The sequence below is a fragment of the Macaca fascicularis genome, chromosome 7 (genome assembly GCF_037993035.2).
Source record: "Macaca fascicularis isolate 582-1 chromosome 7, T2T-MFA8v1.1".
In the NCBI taxonomy this organism is placed as follows: domain Eukaryota; kingdom Metazoa; phylum Chordata; class Mammalia; order Primates; family Cercopithecidae; genus Macaca; species Macaca fascicularis.
In genome coordinates this window covers 4090322-4113591 of record NC_088381.1, presented here as the reverse complement: position 1 = coordinate 4113591, position 23270 = coordinate 4090322, and the positions used below count along the sequence as shown (strand labels likewise).

The window sequence follows — 23270 nt, the reverse complement described above, 5'->3', positions numbered from 1 at the left end:
TTGGATAACGAAATGGCTCTTTCAACTTCTAATATTTAACTTAATCATTCCGTCAGTACTGAAACAGCTGTTAATGGAGGCCTGTTTAGTGGAACCTGGTCTGCCACAGGTGCACAGGCACACACATACCTTTAATTAGTTTGCTTATTTATGGTCCAACATGAAAATATAACTAATAAAAGAAATGACCAGGCATCTAATTATTAGAAATTATAAAATCGGCAATATGCGTATTTTCATAAATGTACAGTTTTCACAAAATGTTTTCACATGCAGTTCTTTGATATGATAAAGGGTGAAGTTCATGGAAACCACAAAAAGATACTGATACTGAAAACTATTAAAGTCATTACTGAGGTTGTAAGTTGACTTTACTGTAGGATTGATAATGGGACGTGTTTCTAAATGGTAACATAACCTGGAATAAAGTTCAGCATGAGCATTCACTTAACCTGCCACCTTAGCTGTTTCATTAGAGTGATATACATCTCACTTTACAGTGTTTCTTCTTTTTCCTTGTCAGGAGATGGTAGTTCCAAGAAGGAACATTTTATCGTCTTTGTTTTTAATCTCAAGAATGGTACCTGCCATCAGTGAATGACTTGTTGCACTGCTTTCATTGAAGTGTTCTTCATTCCCTCGGCAATATGATTGTAAGGGCAGTTGAGTGCTAACTTGATTGGGAGAGGGGCGGTTTGGTTAGATAGGACTTGATATATTCTGTTTTTTATAAGTTTGATATTTTTTTCTGGCAGCTAGTTGACATTCAGATCTGGTTGGTTACATACTGCTATGTAATAAATTATCCTGAAACAGGGGCATAGAACAATATTGTTATGTCCATGGATTCCATTGGTCTGACCATGCCCAGGACAGTTTAGGAATTGTATTTTCTCCAAAGTTTCATTGTAGCTTCTGTGTTTTTAGTATAGTTACTATTTCTTTCTCATCAGATAGGCTGAGCTCTTTTTGTTATTATCATTTAAATATTTAGGCATTGTTGTCATGTATATTGTGCAGAAATGCATGTATACTGCAGGTAATAATTCTGTATGTGAACAAGTGACCTAGAGGTAAAGGAATCCGAATACAAAGACATTGTGTGGGTAATGTTGGAGAGGTCCGTTTTTCACAAGACATAGGAAGGAAAGAGGCTGGGCGTGGTGGCTCCTGCCTGTAATCCCAGCGTGAGGTCGAGGTGGGTGGGTCGGTCACTTGAGGTCGGGAGTTCAAGAACAGTCTGACCAACATGGTGAAACCCCGTCTCTACTAAAAATACAAAATTAGCTGGGCGTGGTAGCATAATCCCAGCTGCTTGGGAGGCTGAGGCAGGAGAATCGCTTGAACCCAGGAGGTGAAGATTGCAGTGAGCCAAGATCACGCCATTGCACCCCAGCCTGGGCAACAAGAGCGAAACTCCATCTCAAGAAAAACAAATGACAACAACAACAACAACAAAAAAAAAAAAAAAAAGAAAAAGAAAGAGAGCTAACATCTGACCTCCTTTATTATTAAAATACTCCAAAAGGAATTTTGATCCACATGCTCTTTCTCCATAATAGAATGAATGTTGCATATCATTTTACAGACAAATTTTATTAGTTCTTGCCAATGATATAAACTTTGCTTCTAACCTTTTCCCATTTTTCCAACTGTGTTCTCTCAGGTGATGACTGAAAAAGGGAACCTGTGCTACTATTTGTACCATCATCTTCACGAAAATCAAAAAATGCTTTTTATGATGTATGCAGACACTCTTCATGTGTGTTTCAGTGGACATTCCTTGCAGATACAAAAAACTGAGAAAGCTCACTTTTGGAAAGTGACCTAAAAAGTGTCATTGAAGTGAATTTTCAGTAGGCACGACGATTGTTTTCATGGTTGCTGTTGGATCATGTCTCAGGAGCTGGAATGACAGACATTACTGAACAAAGAAATCAGGATAGTGAAACTTAAAGAGTTTCATCTCAGTGCTTTCATAAGTATGAAGTGCATATATTTATAATTTTCACTAATCACAGGGTAAATATAAAATTGATTCATTAAAAATGTTTCATAAGAATTCAAAGGACATAGAATTTTGTGAAATGTAGTAGTTTTACTTAAGTGCCTTTCTCTATTTCTACCCCCGAGCCAATTTTTTAGAAACTAGTTGATACATAAGTAGTTTTGGGGGGATGATATACATTTTCTATATAGTTAAACATGTACTTGGATGTGTGTGGATGTGTATCTGATTAGTTTGTTGGAGTGATTCCTATGGTTTGGAACTGCTGGGGCCATGTTTAGGCAAAAATCTATATTTTTGAGTGAACTCCCCATGACTGGAGCAAATTTCCCCAGTATTTGAGAATTCTTCATTTCCTAAAGCTGTACAAACATCAGATAATCAATATTCGTAAGGATCGATAATGTAATTTATAATGAAATTGCTTTCTGAGCTATTAATGTTAACTATATCATCTTAATATTGCCTTAAAACTCATTTGTGCTATTCCATTTTCCTCTGTTCCTTTTATGTTCACTTCCTTTCTAATGTTAGTCTCCTCGTACTGATTTCTGAAGAGTTCATTTGTGATTACAGATGTTAACATTTTGTCTAGAATAGCAAATATGTTTTTTCTCATTCATTTTACTATGGTGTTTTATTTTTTGGTTATATAGAAGTTGTATATTGAAATATAATCTTGTTCTGTTTTATGACTTTGGAGTTTCGTGTTTTTTTTTAAACATGTTTACGTTAATATCATTTATTTGTATTGCCTTCTATTTCAGCAGTTATTTTGTCATTTCTTTTTCCATTAACCATCATTCTGGTGTTAATGAATGCATTACATATTTAGTTATCTCTTAAATTCTACCATAAAGAAAATTTCCAGGTAAAATTGACTACACTTCTGTTAACTTGCCTTACCATCTTATTGACACTAATAATTACTAATGATTTATACTGTCTTATCTATTCCATTGAGTTCTATCTCATTTCTCTTCTTTTTCAGAATATTCCCTGTCTATACTTGCATTTTTTTCTATCAATTGACACTTAAACAATTATTTTTGCAAGTTGGAAAAAAATGCAGTATTAATTTCATTTGCAACAAACTTAATAGATTAATTAGGAGAGAATAGATATCTTTAAAATTGAGTCTTCTATCCAACTGCAAGGTAGGTCTTTCTATTTTTAATTGAATAATAATTTGGGGATATTGCTAGTGCAGTTTTTAAAATTATTTTTTAATAGTAGGCATTTTTTATTTAGTGATTTGAATTAGTCAACTTATCTAATTGATACGTGAAAACTTTTTGTATGCCTTTTCTAGTAGTCTTTACTGAATTTCTAAAATTATGACTTTCTTGAACAATTTGTCATTTTAATTATCTTGATAAAGTACATTCGTAAGTATTTCTAGGATATATGGAAGTACTTGGCAATTGGACTGTTAATTGCAGTCCGCTTAGGTCATGGTTGTTTTTGTTCTTACTGGCATTTCAGTAGTCTTTTAGAAGAAGATGTTTTACCAAATTTGGTGACAGGTTTAATAAAATTTCTTTTTGTATAGTTGAAAAACCTGTCCTTATAATTATTAAGGTTAAAATTAACGTATTCCAAAATTGAACATTATTCCATCCCATGAATGAAGTAAATTATATTTTAGTATATACTCCTTGATTGTAGTTGTTATAATGTCATTTGGAATTTCTGAAATGATTCCTAAACAAACAGCTTTTTACTTGTTCTGTTGTCAGAGGTTTTTGATGTTTTACTGAGTCTTTGAAACCATTTTGAGTATTTCTGGCACAGGCTAGAAACAAGTAATGTTTTTCTTTAATTATGTAGAAATGTTGGCTTAAAAAGGTGTTGAAATAATAGTGTGTGTTTTTTTTTTTAAGTTATTTATCTTTTGTCCAAAATCAACTAAGCATTTATGTAAACTTGTGTTTTTTGGAACCCTTTATTCTATTTCCTTGTTCTTTGTGTTTGTCTTTATGCCAGTATCACACTGTTATGATTATTGTAGCTTTGTAGTTAACATTTTGAAATTGAGAACTGTGACTCCTACAGCTTTGTTCTTTTTCAGGTTTGTTTTGCTCATTTCAGCCCTTTGAAACGCTATATGAGTTTTAGGATTTTGTTTTGTAATTTTTGCCAAAAACATGGGAAGTTTACTGGGGATTAAATCTGTACATTGCTATGAGTAATATTGACATAAACAATACTAACTCTTCCAGTCCATGAACATGGGATGTCTTTTTATTTATGTCGTTTATTTCTTTTAGAAATGATTTGTAAATTTCATTGTACAGAAAATTTTCTTTGATCTTACTGGTTAAGTTGCTAAGTATTGTATTTTTATTTTATTTTATTTTATTTTTTTTATTTTTATTTTTTTTGAGATGGAGTCTCGCTCTGTCACCCAGGCTGGAGTGCAGTGGCCGGATCTCAGCTCACTGCAAGCTCCGCCTCCCGGGTTCACGCCATTCTCCTGCCTCAGCCTCCCGAGTAGCTGGGACTACAGGCGCCTGCCACCTCGCCCGGCTAAGTTTTTGTATTTTTAGTAGAGACGGGGTTTCACTGTGTTAGCCAGGATGGTCTCGATCTCCTGACCTCGTGATCCGCCCATCTCAGATTGTATTTTTAAAATGCTATTGCAAGTGGAATTGTTCTTTGAATTTCCTTTGTGAATTATTCATTGCTATTTTTGCTTGCTGAATTTGTTGCCTGGTATTTTGTGGAATTTATTAGTTCTAAGATTTGTTTTATACTCCTAAGGGAAATTTTCAGCCTGTAAATTTTTTTTTTGAGACATAGTCTCACTGTCGCCCAGACTGGAGTGCAGTGGCGCTATCTCCCAGGTTCGAACAATTCTCCTGCCTCAGCCTTCCGAGTAGCTGGGATTACAGGTGACTGCCACCATGCCTGGCTAATTTTTGTATTTTTAGAAGAGATGGGGTTTCACCGTGTTGGCCAGGCTGGTCTCAAACTCCTGAGCTCAAGTGATCTCCTCCCTTAGCCTCCGCAAGTGCTGCTATTACAGGTGTGAGTCCCCATGCCCGACCAGCCTATAAAATTTTAGTGGATGCCAAGAGAGATACTTTTACTTCTTTTCCGACTTGGGTGTCATTTCTTTCTTTTTGTTACTTGATTGCTCTGGCAAGGATTTGTAATACCATGTTGAAAAGAAGTGACGAAAGCAGGCATCCTTGCTTTGTAACTGATACCAGAGGAAATCCTTTTAGTATTTAACCATTGAGATGAATGTTGTTTTGAGTTTCATTTATAGCTTTTACTATGGTTGTGTGATTTCATTCTATTCCTAATTTGTTGAATGTTGAATTTTTTATTCCTTCTTTGTCTTGCTTTGGTAAGATGGTAATGCTGGCCCCATAAAATGTGTTGGGTAGTGTTTCCTCCTTGAATTTCTTAGAAAAGTTTGAAAACACTTGTTGTTTAAGTATTTCTTTGATGGAAGATTTTTCATTAATAATTCAATACTGTTAATAGTTTCGTGTGTGTGGTTTTGATTTGGTGGCCTTTAGTCTCCTAGGTTTCTAGGAATTTGTACGTTTCATCTAGGTTATCTAATTTGTTAACATTCACTTGCTTATAGTACTCTTAGAAAATCTCTTAGTTCTGTAGACTTTGCATTATGTTTCTGATGGTAGCAACCTGAGTCTTCCCTCTTTTTTCTGGTCCACTTAGCTAAAGGTTTGTCAGTTTTCTTGATTTTTGCTTATGAAGAACCAAGTGGTTATTTTGTGTTCATTTTCTGTTTTATTCATCTCTGTATCATTCTTTATGTCCTTCTCCTCTTTGTGTTTAGTTTGCTTTTATAGTTCTTTAATTTGTACAGTTTGTTGATTTGAAATTTTTTATGTTACATTAATAGGTGTAAGATTCATAAAACATTTTATTTTCATTTTCATTGATTCCCACATATTTTCTAATGTTCCTTTTAACCTCTTGGTTGTACTAGTTGTTTGTGTTTTCTCATGTCCACAAATTTGACTTTTCCAAGGCTTTCCTTCTGTTAGTTGATTTCTAAATTCATGGCCTTGCTGTGGTCAGAGAAGAGGCTTTTTCTGTCTGCCTTTTCAAAATTTATTGAGACTGAATTTGTGACTTAACTACATTTGTTGTGAAAAATGTCTCACACACTTAAAGGGGAATGTACATTTTGTTGTTCAGAGATTGTTGTGTGCATATCTGTTAAATATAATTGATTTATTGTGATGTTACACACTTCATTTTTCTCTTTTTTTGGGAGGGGTGGGGGATGAGACAGAGTCTGGCTCTATTCCCCAGGCTGGAGTGCAGTCGTGTGATCTTGGCTCACTGCAACCTCTGCCTCCCAGGTTCAAACGATTCTCCTGCCTCAGCCTCCAAAGTAGCTAGGATTACAAGCGCCTGCCACCTCACCCGGTTAATTTTTGTGTTTTTAGTAGAGATAGGGTTTTGCCATGTTGGCCAGGCTGGTCTCAAACTCCTGACCTTGTGATCCACCTGCCGTGGCCTCCCAAAGTGCTGGGATTACAGGCATGAGCCACCACACCTGGCTCACACCTCTGTTTTCTTACTTGTTTCTGGTTATTCTTCCCATCATTGAGAGTAGGTTCTTGGAAGTCTGCATCTCTTAGTGAGGAAATGTCTATTTCTCCCTTCTTTTATGTCAATTTTTGTTTCATATATTTTGGTGGTTTATTAGGATCATAAACATTGATCATCTTTATCTTGTAATTTTGATTAATGTATGATGTACATTTTTGTTTGTTGTAACATCTTGGATTAACAGTCTGTTTTGTCTGACTTTAACAGTCTACAAAATATCTGCTTCTCTAACACCTTCACTCCTACCCCTTTCAGTTGTTGTTATAAAAATGTATCTTTTAACGTATTGTGGATCAAAAAATATTATTTGAAATTCATTTTTTTGTTAAATTGTTTAGAAGATAAATTGTAGAGTTATAATCAAAGTTACAGTAATATTTACTGGTTTTTAGCCTAATGTGTGGTTTTATAATTTATCAATTTCAAGTCATGTAGAATCTTTAAAAAAGGCAAGAGGCTGGACATAGTAGCTCACACCTGTAATACCCGGCACTTTGGGAGGCTATGGGAGGAGGATTGCTAGAGACCAGGAATTTGAGACCAGCCTGTGCAACATAGCAGGAGGCTATCTCTACAAAACAAATTTTAGCAACAACAAATAGCTGGGTGTGGTGGCATATGCCTGTAGTCCCAGATACTCAGGAAGCTGAGATGCAAGGGTCTCTTGATCCCTGGAGGTTGAGGCTACAATGAGCCATGGTGATGCCACTGCATTTCAGCCTGTGCAACAGAATCAGAGCCTGTTTCTCAATGAAAAGCAAGTGGAGGGACACCATTGTTAACCTCTCATAATTGCTCAAATACTTACCTTTAACCACATCTTTATTTCTTCATAGGGCTTCCATTTACTCTTTATTTCAACCTTCAGGAGTCTTTTCAGTGTTTTTGTTTGGTGGGGAAGCAGATCTAATGTTAACAAACTCCTGTTGTTTGTACATCTGGGAAAGTATCAATTTCTCCCTTTTTAAAAAAAATTAACAGTTTTGTTAGATATTAGATTCTTAGTTGAGTGGTTTTTTTTTGTTGTTGTTGTTTTTTTGTTTTGGTTTTTTTAGCACATTGAATGTGTCCACTACCTTCTGGCCTCGTGAGAAATTAACTGATAATCCTTGTTATATGATGCCAGTTTTCTATTGTTGCTTTTCAGAATTCTTTCTCTTTTGCTCTTCATAGTTGAAAGATAATGTGTCTCATTGTGGGTCTTTGAGTTAATCTTGCTTGGAGTTTGTTCAGGTTCTTACATGTTAATATTCATATCTTTCATCAGATTTGAGAAGTTTCCGTCTAGAATTTCTTCAGATATTCTTTCTTTTGCATGCTTTGTCTTTTCTGGAAATCCTGCAGTGTGTGTATTGGTTAGCTTGAGTGGTAGACCAGAAGTTGTTTAGACTCTGTGTACCTTTCTTCAATATTTTTTCTTTTTGTTCCTCAGAACTGATACATTTCTGAAGTTTGCTGATCCTTTTTGTTGCCTGCTGAGATAATGCATTGGAATCCCTCTAGAAAATTTTTCATTTCAGTTAATTGAACGTTTCATGTTCCAGAATTTCATTTTGTGTTCCTTTGTGAAATTTTTTTGTCTCATTATTCCATTTTGCTCGTGCATCATTTTCTTAACCTTCTCCATCACTTCCTTTAGTTCTTTGAGCAACTTTAAGATAGTTGTTTTAAAAGCTGCTTACCTGTCTTAACATCTTTGAGATTAGAAGTGGTAAACTGATGAGAGCACAGCCTCTCAGTGTTTGTATATCAGAGTGGTGTGTTTTGTTTTTTGTTTATTCCTACCCTCACTCCTTCTGCAAGCTGTATGTAAGTTGTTCCAGAAATGTGCACAGCTACCTTGTGTGAGGCTGTAGGAGTTAGGGCTAGGTAATTTGTACTTTGCTAAGAGTTGATGTTGAGTGAAATTAACCTGAATAAACCTGAATTTAGAGGTTAATACAATCCTCCAGAGTTCCATACCAGTTATACCGATTATTCTGGTGTATTTGTCATCTCAGGGGGAGAAAGAGTTCTGGTGCATCTTGCTCTGCCATCCTCCCAGAACCCTCAGCTCACCAGTTTTTTTTGTTTGGATACAATTTCTCATTCTGTCCCCAGGCTGTAGTGCAGTGGCACTATCATAGCTCACTGCAGCCTCGACTTTTTGGGCCCAAGGGACCCTCCTGCCTCAGCCTTCTGAGTAGCTGGGACTACAGACATGCCTGGATAATTTTTCTTTTCTGAAGAGATGGGGTCTCACTATATTGCCTAGCCTCATCTTGGACTCCTGGACTCAAGGAGTCCCCCAGTCTCAGCCTCACAAAGTCCTGGGATTCTAGGCGTGAGCCACTCTGCCCAGCTTGTTTTACAGTAGTCAAATGAATCTGCCCACTTTCTTTTTTTTTTTTTTTTTTTTTTTTTGAGACGGAGTCTCGCTCTGTCGCCCAGGCTGGAGTGCAGTGGCGCGATCTCGGCTCACTGCAAGCTCCGCCTCCCGGGTTCACGCCATTCTCCTGCCTCAGCCTCCCGAGTAGCTGGGACTACAGGCGCCCACAACCGCGCCCGGCTAATTTTTTGTATTTTTAGTAGAGACGGGGTTTCACTGTGGTCTCGATCTCCTGACCTTGTGATCCGCCCGCCTCGGCCTCCCAAAGTGCTGGGATTACAGGCGTGAGCCACCGCGCCCGGCTGAATCTGCCCACTTTCTGATTATCAATAAAAGTTGTGTTCTATAATTTTGTTACTTTTCAGTTGTGATGGATTATGCATGACATAAATTTTGCCATATTAACCAGATTTAATTATATTACTCGTTAGCATTAAATGCACTCACAGTGTTGTGTAACTAGCACCATTTTCAGAACTTTTGTCATCTTAATTGGAAACTGTATACCTGTTACTCTAATCCCTAGTCTCTTGTCTCCCCAATCATGTTTTCTGCATTTGATTTTGCCTATTGTAGGTATTTCATGTTTTTTGGTTCCTGGCATATTTCACCTAATGCTTTCAAGTTTCATGTAATACATGAGAACTTCATTTCTTATTATGACTGAGTAAATTCATCTTGTGTATGTATATGTGTGTGTATAAGTGTATGTGTGTGTATACAAATATAACACCACATTTTTTATCCATCTGCTAATGGACACAATTTTGAATCTATTCCTCTGCTAATGGCCATTTTATATGCGTGTGCGCACCAAAACATTCACAGTGTCCATTAAGAGATGAATACATTTAAAAATACGTCCATTAGTATTTGAGCGTTGGCATACAAATATCTGGGTTCATGTCTTCGTATCTGAGTATGTATATAGGGGAATGAAATTGCTGAGTTATTTGGTAATTTCATGAACTTGCTTTTTGAGGAAATATTTGTTATTTATTATGAGAAATTGAAGTCACCAGAAATGAGAACTGAATAATGTACCTTCCATTATCTAGCAACTAGAATTAATAACTATCAACATTTTTCCCTATTTTGAAAATTACAGTTACCATGGTGATTTAATCCTGAATAGGTTTATATTTTTATGTATCAATTTTCAAAATAATTGCAATATCCTATCTCTACCTAGTAAAATTTACTAAAATCCCTATGTGCCTTCTAAACACACAAAGAAAACAATCCTCATTTAAATTTCTCAAGGTTGTGCATGGTGTCTCAAGCCTGCAATCATAGCTTTTTTGGAGGCCAAGGCATTTTGCTTGAGCCCAGGAGTTCCAGATGAGCATTGACAACTAGTGAAACCTGTCTTCACAGAAAAAAGAAAAAAAAATTAGGTGTGGTGGCATGCACTTGTGAACCCAATTATTTCAGAAGCTGAAGCAGGAGGATCACTTAAGCATTGAGCTACAATCACAACACTGAACTCCAGGCTAGGTATTCTAGTGGATTTCTTATTTCTTATTTGCTGGTTTTTTTGAGGGGGGGATTGATTCAACCCTTTATTTTTAGTATACTGAAGGAATTGGTGAGCTACTGTGGTCCAAAATATATATTGTGTATACACCATATGTAGTCTGAATTCTTGTATGACAAAGTACAGTCCATATTTGTAAGGGGTGCTTGGAAAGGTGTATTAGGTATATTACCTTACATGTGTAGATCTTCATAAGTAATAGTTGGCAAGATCTACTATAAACTTGTTACGTATTTCTATATTTGTCATATTAGAGACCTTTTTAGTCTTTGATGTTATTTTTCCCATTAATTTGATGTCCTGGCCTGGTCATGCTTTCAGTTTTTCATGAGATCATGCTAACGAGATTTCTTAAAAGTTTTGCAAATATAATCTGATAACATACTTTGATTTTTTGAAAAAAAGTCATCTCTTACCCAGTAAATATAAACTAATTGCTGGTTTTCTTTTGTAATTTCTTCTCAATGTATTTTATATTAAGGTTTGGAGATACCAATCCTTTTAAGCGTAATCATCATGCTATCTGGTAAAAATTACATTGTACACATGCTAGGATGCCACCCCTGTGGTCATGTTTAGTATTTTTTTCTCAGTGTTTCAGTGTTTTTTTCAAAAAATACTAAACATTGAGATGAAAGGGAAGGTTATCAGAGTATCCCACTTTAGTGATTATAGTGCTCAGCTACTAGCTCCCTACCTGTTAGAACACATTCCCAAATGTCGGCTTGAGCTATATTTTTATGTATTGTTTGTCTGCTTTGTATTAAAAGACAAAAGCTCATTATCAATTAGTTATAAAGAGTTGACCACAACTTTCATCATAAGACCTATCTAAAGAGGAATGCATGATGTGTTAGTACCAAGGAGTAGAGATACAATGAGTGTATTTGTTTTCATGTTCCTTAAGAGGGAATGCACTAGCAATTGAAGGTAAAATAGATACAAATCAAGTAAACCATTATGTTTTCAGTCATTATGTCACTTTGAACAACAATTTGTTTAATCATTTTGCGATAGCTTGTTGCTTGGAACTGTCTTATTTTTAGTGTTCAGTGTATTTATTTATGGGAGTGTATACATATTCCAGGGTGTTCTAGTTCCTCAGGGAAAATCTGGATGGTATAGAAGAATTTTGTTCTTTATTATGAGTCCATTTATAATTTCATCTTTTTTTTAAAAAAGGCGTTTTTCCTACAGTCAGACATTTTGAGTGTGACTTTTGTTGTGAGAAAAAAAATTGTGAAGACGTTGTAAAGATTGGTAATGAGGAAGGTGACTTGACTGGGTATCACAGACTTACAAAATCTTACATGTGTTTAGAGTTATGTTAATGACACATTTATAAGCAAAGTAATGTCATGGAATAGAAGACCTGTAAGTTGACATGAGAAACAGAAAGTGTATTAAAGTTATCTGCAATCATGGGGGTAGATTGTTAGCCAAATGAGTAAGAAATTAGATTCATCTCTCATGGTATGTAGCATGAAGAATTTAAAATGAATCAGAGGTTTAAATTAAAAACTGCAGAAATTATACAGTTTCAGAAAGCAAATGAATGTCTCTCCAATTTTGAGGAAATTACTGATGATACACATTGTAGAAGCAACAAGAAACACAAAGATTGATAGTAAAAATGAAATGACAAAGTTGAAAAAGTTAGTTGTGACATCACATAAGAATACCTTTGGTATATGTAAGATATAATATAATTGGGGAAAAATACCAGCTCAAAGGAAAAGTGACTTGAGCACATAGTTCACTAAAAAAATACAAAGTGCTATTAACCATATAAAAGGGTTCTTGGATTTGCTCATAATAAGGATAATGACAATTGAAAATACAGCTAAGATATAATTAGTTTCTCTACTATCAGATTAGCAAGAGTCCAAAGTTTGACAACATTTTTTTTTTTTTGGCAACATGTTGGGAATTATGGAAAATCATACGTTGCTGCTAGTGATATAAAATGTAAAACATATGGGTAGGAATTTAATATTTTGTAAATTTATATCATCTGTGGCAAAAAACGTAATTCATCTTCTAGTAATACGTAGCAGTGAGAATGATTGATGGATGTTTGTATACCACTATGTGATAATGTCTTGGATATAATGTAGAGATAGGGGAGATGTAGGCTACAGAAAGTAAAAATGGTAATATGGTGCTTAGGGTGCTTTCATCATCATGATAGATAACCATGTTTGTTAATGGTGCCCTGGGTAGTAACTGCAATTGTACTGGGCTTTCAACAGAATTTTGTCAAAATGGGATGCTGCATGAGCTAATGAGTTGTGGAATAAATAGGGTTTTATTGTGGAATAATAAGTCAAACAAAGAAGGGGGTTTTGCAGTATCTTAGGAAGAAGAACAGACATTCCGGATAAAGTTCCTTTAATACAAAGATAGCATTTTTAAATACTTGGAGTAGTGAGTGAAGCAGCTTTCTCTACGAGAGCAGGGCAGTTCCCAAATAAATCCCAGCCTCCTCTCTTCTGTTAATTTCTTCGGAAGAACTTGAGGTAGCTTTTGAAGTATTTGTCGAAGGTTGCAAACTCCTCAGGAGGAGGCCAGGCATGGTGCCTCACACCTGTAATCCCAGCACTTTGGGAAGCCGAGGCGGGAGGATCACCTGAGGTCAGCAGGTCAAGGTGAGCCTGGCCAACATGGCGAAACCCCATCTCTATCAAAAATATAAAATTTAGCTGGGTGTGGTGATGCGTGCCTGTAATCCTGGCTACTTGGGAGGCTTGAAGGAGGAGAATCACTTGAACCCAGAAGGCAGAGGTTGCAGTGAGACAAGATCATGCCACTGCACTCCAGCCTGGGTGATAAAATAAGACTCCTTCTGAAAAAAAAAAAAAAAAAAAAAAAGGAAACCCGAGATTCTGCTTAACAGTTATAAAGTCAGAAGGTATGAAGATTATTTGAAGTTAGGCCTGTGGACTGGCTGATTGGATCTTCAGTAGTATGAGAAAGTTTAGTTAAGCCAAGGCACTATGTAAAACTCCAAGCTGTACGGAGCTCTGCCTGGCCAGCTGGTTGGCACTTGGGTAATGGGGAATGATAAGTGGTTAATTGCTTCACTGAATGACTCGATTAATGGTAGGATGAATGGATAAATTAACAGATGGGAATGGGTATATAAATGGGTATAAGATCAGGAATAATAATGGAATCACAAGTAGATGATGTGCAAATGGGACTGTATGTGTGGATTGATGGATGGATGGATCTTGAATGCATTTTTGATGAAATTAAGGAACAAGAATAAATATATGAAGTATGGTATACATGTAAGCATGTTTGTGTGTGTGTATGTGGGTGTATAGATTGATGCAAGAGTGGAAGGGGAGTAAGGATAAAAGCTTTGGACAGCTATATTGACAACGCAAAATAAACTGAAGGTGGATGTATGAATGTATGAATTTGATGGATATGTGCCTGAAAGAATGTATGGATAGGTCAGTTTAGGAAAGGATCAGTAATGATTGTAATCATGTAATTCTCACAGTAACTGTTCAACAGTGACTGTTAAGGATGCTGCGTGCTCATGGCAGTAACTCATGGGCCAACGTCACTAAGACTAATGCTTCTTACTGCTTTTATGACAGCATAAGGTTTTATTTTTCACTGTGGCTTTGGTAGAGTTATGGAAAATCATCCATTGTCTCTTAAATACGTAATGATAAATTGGGTAAAGGAATTGGGTAAATCCCATGACTTTCCAAAACTTCAGGAGATTTAGGAGCTGTATTTATGCTTTCTCAAGGAAGGGATAAAAAGGACACATTAAACACTGATAATGCTTACTGTAGGATACTTTTGTGGTCTCACAAACTAGGTGTACTTTCTACTTAAATGAAAACTTTATCCCCTTCACAGGGGGAACCAACAAAAACCTCATCCGGGTAAAAATCCAGCGTCTCAGTGATGCTATCTCCCTATCATGAGGTAATTCACAGTAATCTGTACCTCATGTCTCAGTGTACCTACTGTTGGCCCAGAGATAGGTGAAACTTAAAGATAATTGTATCTTGGCTGGGCGCAATGGCTCATGCCTGTAATCCCAGCACTTTGGGAGGCCGAGGCTGGTAGATCATGAGGTCAGGAGTTCAAGACCAGCCTGGCCAACATGGTGAAACCCGTCTCTACTAAAAATACAAAAAACAGCCCGATGTGGTGTTGCGCGACTGTAATCCCAGCTACCCAGGAAGCTGAGGCAGGAGAATTGTTTGAACCCAGGAGGCAGAGGTTACAGTAAGCTGAGATTGTGTGCCATTGCACTTCTGCCTGGGCAATAGAGTGAGACTCCATCTCAAAAAAAAAAAAAAAGATAATTGAATCTCATTTCCCTTTGTACAATGTACAATGAGCAGGGTCAGGGAAACCATAATACACCTCCAAACTCTAAGCTGTCAAATGTGAGAGTAATCACTTTTCCATAGAAATTTTGAAATCCCTCTGGAAATACATTGTGAAGGCTCCCTATACTGGGCTAGAGAGTGTTTTATTAGGTCCTGGAAGATGCTCACTTTTTCCTTGTTTTCCCTGGCTGTAGCTTTTACCTCTGGCACACTTTCCCAATCCCCTTATCCTACTTAATTATTTTTGAGATAGGCATTGTGGAAGATGTTTGACTGTTCATAGAGATGATTACTTTAAGTCTTAAAACAATCAGGGGCTTTTCGTTTCTTTGGAAGTAAAAGTGACCCATTAAAAATGTAAAATGTATCATGGGCACAGGAATTTCATGGCCTATATGTGATTCTACCTTACATCTTACCCATAGTGATTGTAGAACCATGTGTTGATGTGTTATTTCCAAAAGAGGTGAATGCCCTTGGAACAGTGATCTATCATATGGAGCAAAGCTTCCTGGAGAGCCATCATAACAGACCCACAGGAATATTTTCATTAGTGAGAAGTAAATGTGTTAAGCCAGTAAGATTTTGAAGTGGCCACAACTTCAATGTAAGTACAGAGGGAAAATCACACACAATAATTCAGTGATTGGTGGATAGGTGCATTCAAGGAGGCAGGATTGGATTGGTGGTTTCGAGCATGGTTGTAGTAGTAGACAGGCAGACGTGAATTGATGGAAGGATGCAAGACTGGTTAGTGAAATTTTCTTCGTATTATATGGTTATGTGGATTTAATAACTACTCATTGAAATTATGTGGGATTGGATATTTAAAGCCCTGAAAGATGAATACATTAATCTGCTAATATAATTTGAGATATAATAACAGATGGATGCATGCAAAATTTGGTATATTGAATAATGTAAGAAATGGATGGAAAGTAGAATATGAGCAGATGACTGGATGCGAGGATGGAGAGTGCAAGTTTTAAAAGCCTGTTGGGGCCGGGTGCGGTGGCCCACGCCTGTAATCCCAGCACTTTGGGAGGCTGAGGCGGGCGGGTCACGAGGTCAGGAGATTGAGACCATCCTGGCGAACATGGTGAAACCCTGTCTCTACTAAAAATACAAAAAAATTAGCTGGGCGTGGTGGTGGGCACCTGTAGTCCCAGCTTCTATAGAGGCTGAGGCAGGAGAATGGCGTGAACCCGGGAGGCAGCGGAGCTTGCAATGAGCAGAGATTGTGCCACTGTACTCTGGCCTGGGCGACAGAGCAAGACTCCGTCTCCAAAACAAAACAAAAACAATAACCTGTTGGGTGTATGTTTGGTTATATGCACAGTGGAATTATCTAGTGAAGGTGCAGATGGTTATATGCCTAGGTGTTAGCATTGGAATGGATCAAAAATGGAATGCTATATGCATGGATCTTTAGATTGATGAATACAAGTACGGCTATCTAAAATCTTGGATAAATGTAGGGATCAGGGTACGAATACATTGGTTGCATGGGTGATAGCTGCATGTTTTATAGCTTTGGAGTGGCTTAATGGACAGTGGGTTGATTCACAAGGTGATGGTACAGGAATTTGATGACTATGAGAATGGGCTGATGGAATAATAAAGTCATATGTAAAGTTGACGGGAAAGATGGACGTTTGAAAGACAATGGTATATTTTCATGGACAAATTCATTATGAAATTATGAAAGTTTTGTTTTTGCATTCTCAACATGTGTTAGTAAATAAGCAAAAACAAACTAACCACAGTGAGTTCACAAATTAATCAAAATGATCTTTCAATATTTTAATAATTTACAGACTCTAGGAGGTTGAGGAATGAGAGAACTTCACCTTCTGTATATTAACCGGTCATATGTCACAATTTTCCCATATTTTTCACAGTTATAGCTGAGGTGGTACCAGTTTAAGAAGTGAGAACTTCTTCACTGACTGATATTTGCATATAAATCCAAATCATTGTGCTTGTTTACTATTTTTGTAGACGTCATTCTTCAAAAGTGCTGGTAAGAATCAGAAACCCTGGTGTACTGTTTATATTTGACCAATTTGATATTGAATCTAATTTGTGATATTTTATAATCCAAAACCATACATGAATTCTATAAAACACAAGATTGTGAATTTGTGGAGTGATTATCAGTTAGGTGAAATGAAAGAGATAAAAGGGCTCCCTAAATTGTGACACGGTTTTGATAAGTAGTTTATGCAGGTTTTGATTTACCACTCTTACCTACTCTCACCATAGTATATGATGTTATCTGGACTGAGACTGTAACTTTTTATCTGTATACTCAGTAAATTTTATATTATTTCAGTAAATTTTACTGAATGAATGCTTTGGAATAAATTCATCAGCTAGAGGGAGATAAGAAAGAAATCTGGCAGCCTGTGGAAAATAAACAAAATGGATAGGATATTAAAAGTCATCAGAGAGCAAAGTCATTAGGAATTAGAATTTACTGTAAATAGTATGGGTTATAATGAGAGCAGCAGGTTCAATTTTAGTTCCAATTGCATGATTTAGGATATCATCAGTAAGTAGGTAAGGTGAGCAGATAGGAGATGAGGAATATTTCAACACTGAAGTGGTAAAAGTAGGGTCTTAACACCCTTTCATTTGATGAGTGAATGAAAAAAATCTTCAAATATTTTTCAACATTCCTGTTTTTTTTTTTTTCCACAAGCATCTTTCATAGTCAAGGAGGACAAAGACATCTTTCCTGCAGGTAAAATCATTAAGGACTATATTCTGATTTTGAAGCTGTTCTATTTGCTATGTTGATGATACATTAGATTCTTATTTGAGTTATTTGAAATTAAATTTCTTTTCTCATACATCCTATTTTGTGGTTATGTGATTATTTTGAGTTGATATTTTAATCAAGGACTTTATAGTTAACGTTTGTTAATAACCAACATTTAAGCAAATCAGACATTTTATTGACTTTAGTACTACTAGAAGTTGCGCAAGAAGCATACAGGGTAGCAAGGAGAATTGATGGGTGGATACTGGGTTTTAGTTTGTGGAAAGATCTTAATGGAATACTGTGGAATACACAGAGTATCTTATTTAGTATTTCCTTATATTGTGTCTTTTAAAAAAATTCCTAACCCCTGAACTGGTGTATAAGTTAGAATGAAAAAACTACGCAAGAAATGCTGGTTCAAAGAATAAATAAGTGGTTGGTTGGCATGAAATAATTTGGAATAGAAGACAGGTATTCAAATCACAGAAAAAAATGTGTAGAGAAAGGAAGGAAAATGGTAGCTTTATCATTTGCATACAGTACGTGCACCTGGGTTTTGTAGGTTTTGGGTTATTTCACATCAGATTGTAGGAGTCTGGTTTTATGGAGTGTTACTTGACTTGAAGATGATGTATTTCTGTCACCAGGCATGGCTGTGTCAACCTGTTTTGTTTATTTCCATTTGCAGTCTCTTCTTCTGTACTCTCAGGTGGTGACCATGTGGATAATGGGATTATAGCCAAATGGTGGTTTCATCTACAGCATCACCAAAATGCTGTTGTTATTGCTTCTTTCTGGGATCTTCTTGCATCTTTGCTTCTCAAGGGGCACAACTTTTATAGAAGTATGTCCAGGAATAGAAGTGACCTGCTTTTTGGCAAGTAATTGCCTGGAATGTTTTTATGTACTTCTCTGCACTCTCAATACATTTCATGCTTCTCTCTATTTTTGTGTATTAACTCATTGTATTTCTTAAATTTATATTTTACTTTTCGAATGGAAGTGAGATTTGTGTATGGTAAATATAATTAATTCAACCCCATGGACACGCTAGTCACTCTCCAGATTATGGCAAGTCTTTCTCAGAAGCAGAGGGCCTTGGTGTGCCAGTGATTTGTTTTTCTCCCATGTGTAAGATACTTTTTTTCCTCATTTGAATCAGGAGCCCACAGTTTTTGGACAAGTCTCAAATGAAATCTTAAGCATTTGTGTTGTCTGGACTAGACCTTCTGTAGTATCCTTTTTGTTAGACCTAGTATATTTCATTCCAGATCAGGATCTGAGAGTGACTATAATTCACCTCTTTCCAAGTACACAAACTTGGATGACATGACAACTGAGTGTGTAAGGGAGAGCGAGACCCTTGCACTGCCATTTTGAGCCATTGTGATCTCATCTTGTAGAACATGTTGTATAATCATTTTCTTGGTATCACTAGTGTTCTTTGGGGCTGGAATAAAAATCTTAGTGTACCAAAGAGATTTCCCCTTTATCTACATAACCTTGGTTTTCCTTTATTTTCTGTTTAACCTAAGTGGGCTTAATATAAAATAGTGTTTACTTGGTGTTTTAATTGTCTACTTCTGTAACATAAGCTGCACTGTCTACTGGGGAACTGCTTACCGTATTGCCCAACCTGTCTAGATAGGTTTATACAGGGGAGGCATTCAGTAATATTAACTCTCTAGACCAGTGTTAGCAATAACAAACAATTGCTGGAATTTTAAGACTATATTATCAATCCCTTTGATGTCAGTTAATCCTACCAACACAAGATTTAATGGTTTAAAAATCTTATGAATGTATACAGCCATTAGTGTCTCCTTATATTATTTTGTTCATTGGCAGCTAGATTTTGAGGTAGAACTTGTGTTCCCTTTTGCAATACTCATTTATTTTACCTGGACAGAAGATGCTCTTGTACTTCCAAAGTTAATTTATCTCATACTATTTCTTGTGTTAATATTTTCCAAGTTGAGGATGCTGTCTGGATATAAGAAGATGAGTGTCCTAATCACACACCTTTACATTATATGAAACATGATACAGAGTTTTGTAGTCTGTATAACAATATACAGAGGTCAGCAAAATTTGTAAAAGAACAGACTGCATAGGCCATACTGTTGTAACTACTCAACATTGCCATTATATGTGAAATCAGCTATAACCAATTCATAAACAAATGAATATGGCCGTGTTCTAATAAAACTTACTAACAAAAACATGTTAGGCCAGATTTGGACCACAGGCTGTAGTTTTCTGACCTCTGGCTTACAGCAGAAGTTTATTTTGATACACGGAAAGCAGAAGCGAGAAAATGTATTCCATCCCGTGTCATTTTTCTGAATCCTCAACATGGGAATTTAGAGTAAAACATGGGGCAGAATCTGCTTTAAGCCTTTGAATTCTTGGCTCTTAAAACCAGGTTGAGGGTTGTGTGTTTTTATTCTTTTGTATCTCCTTTTCACTTAGGCTTGGCACCTAGTTCATTGAAACAGAGCCAACAAGAATGAGTGAGTCACTCAGTGATAAGAAGCAACCTGTGGCCATTTATCTACTATCTTCCATTCCTACTTCCTAGACTTGATAAGTAGTATTTGTAGTATAGTTGTCAATAACTTTTTGAGCTTATATAAGTTTATGTGGAATTCATGTACAAATGTGTGATTATTATGATAGATGTTATTTTGTAAATTTCAAGGTTCTTTAATGTGGCATGGACATGTTTCCAAATCAATAAATACAGCTTACCCACAGACTTTATGGGATGTAAAGTATGTATTACAATGGGTGAATCCATTTCTCTGTTTTGGGAAAGCAGGTTCATTTTTTTTTTGTTTTGTTGCTACATATAATGTTGACTATATGTATATTCTAATGCAGTTGGTCTCCTAATTCTACAGGATAGATGTCTAGCTGTTGCATTGTTGGATCATCAGTTTCGTTTTAGTTAGATGCTATGAAATTGCTCTTGAAAATGGTGTCTTCTGCCACCACAGAACGGTGTTGTTATGAAAGTGCCAATTTTCATAAAAACTTGTGCACAATGGGTATTAAGAATTTTTTAGGTCGGGCGCAGTAGCTCAAGCCTGTAATCTCAGCACTTTGGGAGGCCTAGGCAGGTGGATCACCTGAGAACAGGAGTTCCAGACCAGCCTGACCAACGTGGTGAAATCCCATCTCTACTAAATACAAAAACTTAGCTGGGTGTGGTGGCATACACCTGTAATCCCAGCTACTTGGGAGGCTGAGACAGGAGAATCGCTTGAACCCAGGAGGCGGAGGTTGCAGTGAGCTGAGATTGCACTACTGCACTCCAGCCTGGGTGACAAGAGCGAAACTCCATCTCAAAAAAAAAAAAAAATTCTTTAAATTTGTAACCAATCTAATAGGTGAAAATGGCATTTTTAACATAAGTCTAACTTAAACAATTAATGGCCATGGGTAAAAGAAGAATCAAATAATGCATGGTTTATCAGATAAGGCAGTACTTAATTTTTCCTCTACTCCCCCCAAAAATCCTGTTTATCTGAGTTAGAAATGATTAATATTTTCTAAATTTAGTGCCGCCTGGAAGTTTATAAACTCCCTAAGTATACCTCATACCAGCGTTTTTCTGACTTTCTATTTTTGAAATAATTTTAGATTCAGAATCACAAGACTCACAGAGCAACCTGATTTACGCTTCACCCAGATTGACTTTTTATTCTGCATCGTTGTGTTCTCCCCTCACTTCCTCTTCTTGCTGTCTCCTCCCTTCATGTGTTTATACATAGTGTTATCATTTTATGTATTATTGGTGAATGATTTACCGACATTATCTTCCTGTAAACCAAAACACTTCAACATTTACTTTCCAAGAGCCTGAGCATGTTATATTGACTTTAGTACAAATTTCAAAATCATCAAATGTGTCAGTAGTATAAAAGTATAACAGCATACAGTCCATATTCACATTTTACCCATTTTTCCAGAGGTGTTCTTTATAGCAGTTTCTTCACTTCTACAACATCCAGAAAAGGATCTTCAGTTGCATTCAGTTGTCATGTCTCTTTAGTCTTGTTTAATCTGAAACAGTTTCTTGGACTTTGATCACATCAGTATTTTTAAGAAGTAATAGCTAACAGTTTTTAAGGAGATACCTCAGATTTTGAATTTTTTGTTTCCTCATGAAAAGGCTTAAGATACTCATTTTGAGCAGAAATACTTCAGTATTCTCAGTCTTCCTCAGTGAATCATATCAGGTGACAAACAATGTCACTTTTTCTCACTTTGAACTACTTTGGTCTCTTGGTTCAATTGGTGTCCACTGAACTTTTCCACTTTAGTTAACATTCCTTTGTAATTAATTTGGAACTATACAGGTATTCTGTTTTTCATCAAACTTTCACCTAGTAGGTTTAACATACATAGGTGACTTTTACCTGAGTCAGTGATGATTAGAAAAAAGTCTGTGTTGGCCGGGCCTGGTGACTCACACCTGTAATCCCAACACTTTGGGAGGCCGAGGCAGGCAGATCATGAGGTCAGGAGATCGAGACCATCCTGGCTAACACGGTGAAACCCCGTCTCTACTAAAAATACAAAAAATTAGCCGGGTGTGGTGGCGGTGCCTGTAGTCCCAGCTACTCGGAAGGCTGAGGCAGGAGAATGGCGTGAACCTGGGAGGTGGAGCTTGCAGTGAGCTGAGATGGTGCCACTGCACTCCAGCCTGGGTGACAGAGCAAGACTCCGTCTCAAAAAGAAAAAAAAAAAAGAAAAATCTGTGTTACTGCTTATATGCATTATTTAGTGTCTTGTACTGTAAGGAAGAGTTTGTATATCATGGCCTGTCAGAACAGTCCAGCAATGTCTTTTATCAACTGGAAATTCTGAAAGAATGAATAAGGTGGTGATTTATATGAGAATATAGGGAAAGGGTTACCCAAAGAGTCTAATGAATTTATGTCTAAACCATGGAGTGGAATGTGAGGGGCACATAGAACCCCAGAGTTGTGATTCTAATACATTGCATGGTGGAAGGAGAAGAAGTTGTTTTTGGTAAGTGTTTCATGTAACGTATCTGTGTAATGTGTGTGTGCCTTCGTTATTGGGAGAGTGTTCAACAGTTCACAGTGGAATAGACTGTGAAGCATTATGCTGGAATCTGGGTTCAGATTCTAGATCTGTATCCTACATATCACCAGTGTTTGTTTATCAATTTTTGCTTGTCATTACTTTAAGTTTATTTAACCCATTAGAGTATCCAAGGTTGGCAGTGAAGGGACTGCATTTGGGAGCTGTCTGAAGACAAAAACTCAGCTTTTTGAAGTTTCTTTCATGTGTCACCTTACATGGCCCCTCCCATTCTCGGTGGAGAAGTTTGTGTACATTATTCAGACTACTGTGCAGTGACTGTGTTGTTTAAAACCTATACATAGCCAAACTCTGTTCTGTGTTCTCTGTAACTAGGGCATTAGTCTCCCAGTAGTAATCCTGCATCTTATGCTAGTTAAAGAAGGTTCCCAGAATAAAGACATTCTTACTTTTGAACAATGACTTGGATAGATTGAGGAAGTGGTTTTAATAATCACTTTGATATATTTCAAAATCTGGTTCATTATTGGTGAGGTGCAGGCCACCTGGTA

At 36.6% G+C, this 23270-nt stretch overlaps 1 long non-coding RNA gene across 6 annotated transcripts in view; it reads left to right on the top strand.

Moving 5' to 3' along the window:
- Nucleotides 1-22405, top strand: part of LOC101865285 (uncharacterized) — a 40330-nt gene extending 17925 nt beyond the window's left edge. For 2 of the 6 annotated variants that reach the window (XR_012414690.1, XR_012414689.1), the window contains one exon: nt 524-552. This is a non-coding gene — a long non-coding RNA (uncharacterized lncRNA). Of the gene's footprint in view, nt 1-523; nt 553-2999; nt 3166-15301; nt 15484-16777; nt 16900-17580; nt 17623-18331; nt 18525-20115 lie in introns of those variants that run through there. The other 4 variants (XR_012414694.1, XR_012414693.1, XR_012414691.1 and 1 more) reach the window with 4 other exon arrangements.
- The last annotated feature ends 865 nt before the right edge of the window (nt 22406-23270 follow it).